The following is a 2,149-nucleotide window of genomic DNA, read 5'->3' as shown; positions in this document are numbered from 1 at the left end:
ACGAAAATGGACATACACAAAGGCATAATCAAAGCATACACAATGCGATGGTCAAACATGCAACAACATGAACCAAATGGCATACACAATGCAAGGTGGACTTAAACCAATATGAGTGGACCTCAGCCACACTCAAATCAGTGGCCATATGGTGAAAATGAGGCAACAAGATACATGCAAACATACACGAATGCAAAGGACCGATCCTAAGGCACAACATGCAACTCTAACAAAGCATGGCAAAGGATAAAATAAGGCATAGAATGGCACATGATCCAGCTCTAAAATAACATGCTCAATGGCCCCAAAACATGCAAACACCTCACATAATGCATGCTAGATGACCCGGATACCGAAACTAATAGAGTGGATTACACTATAGGAATACAAAGCGATGCGCAAATGACCAAACCACCCCCAAACAGACCTTAGGCAGGTCTAAGACAGTGGGAAAATGGTCTAAAAAGATGGCTCGAAATACATTCAAATGAAGCTCATGCAATGGTCGGTAAATGAGGCATACAAGTACAGCTCTCAAATGCACTTAAAGAGTGAAAATCATGGGAATATGGCATACATATAAGCTCTGAAATATGATGTGCAATGGCCCCAAAACATGAAAACACCTCAGTATATGCATGCAATAGGCCTTAAAACTCAAAGCTAGGCATGGATATTGTACTACAAGCATGCAAAACAAGCATCATTCGACCATGAGCCCCAAAAATAAAGCTAAGGCAGTCCAAAACATGCACAAAATCAGTTTAAGGCATGGCCAAAAAGTGCTAAAATCAAGGGCCAACATAGCATGCAATGTAAACTAGTAAAGAGGATTTTCACTACAAGAGGTGAGGCAATCAAGGGGTCGCCAAATCAACAAAATTCAAAAGTATGCCATGCCAAATAATGCCCAAAAACTCATGGAAACATGGTCAATGCATGCAAGGATGATATGTTCCTTTGAAAGGCCCAAAAGAGGGTTATTCTATACGTGCGAGATGGACATCCAAAATGAAAAAACCACCTCTGGACAGAGGTTATGAAGGCCTTAAAACTCACTGAAAATGGCCTGAAATGAGGCTAGAAAGAATGCAAGTAAAGGCTCCTTTGAAAGGCCATGAAAGAGGGTTACTCTACACATGCAAGAGGGACACCTAATATGGCAAAACCACCTCTGGACAGAGGTCATGCAAGTCCTAAAACCCACCAAAAATGGCCTGAAACATGCTCAAGAAGTGTGTAAATATAGACCCCTCTCTTATTTTGGGGCTCAAAACAGTATTTTAGCCACTGAAAATCCACTGGATTTCAGTGGCTAGAAGGCCAAACAAAACTCACTTCAAAGGCCTTAATGCATGGCTCAAAACAAGATGAAAACAAGCATGCAAGGGGGTAGATGACCCCCAACAGAAAAATGACCTTAAACAAACTTGTTAAGAAGCTCAAAATAAGACTTTTTTCAGTTTATACCAAAGCTCAAATATGCTTGCAAGTATGGCTAAAATAAGGATCAAAATGATGCTCAAAAAGGGAGAAAATGGTTACCCTTGTGGCACAGCAAGAACCAACAACCTCTGGACCCAAAAACCAGTCCCTTAGCCTCTGAAAATGGCCTCCAAGATACTTAGAGTGATGGTGGAGGGGTTAGGTTAGGAGATGGTATGCAAAGGCGTCAAGAGCTCACTCTTTTAGGGCTCAAAGGGAGAGATACAAAGAGGGATGTATCTATGAGCCTCCACCAAAATCTGAACCCTTGCAATGAAGAGGGAGGGCTTTCTTTATAGACCAAGGAGACCAAAGCTTCTCCAAGAAGCCAAGAAGCAAGGCCAAAGATCCTCCATACACGTGTATGGAGGATCCAGTCTGTGCCCTCCAGCTGGCACAATTGGAACCAACTCACAGAGACAAAGCTGCAGAGAGCCAAGTGGTCGGTCGACCACTTAACCTGGTCGGCCGACCAGTTCAAAAGGTCCAAGGTGGTCGGCCATTCCCTATGATAAAGCCCTAGAAGTTAGCTTTCCAATGGCGCCATCCTTACATTAAAATTCCAACTGTACAAAAAGTTATGCCTGTTTTGGTGAAGTCGCGCAGATTCGGTCCAACCGGATTGATGCCCTACTTCAACTAGCTATATCTCCCCCGTCCGGAC

The sequence above is a fragment of the Camellia sinensis genome, chromosome 4 (genome assembly GCF_055761805.1).
Source record: "Camellia sinensis isolate YWXY chromosome 4, ASM5576180v1, whole genome shotgun sequence".
Lineage (NCBI taxonomy): Eukaryota > Viridiplantae > Streptophyta > Magnoliopsida > Ericales > Theaceae > Camellia > Camellia sinensis.
The sequence above is the reverse complement of the archived record's forward strand: the minus strand, read 5'-3'. Positions refer to the sequence as shown.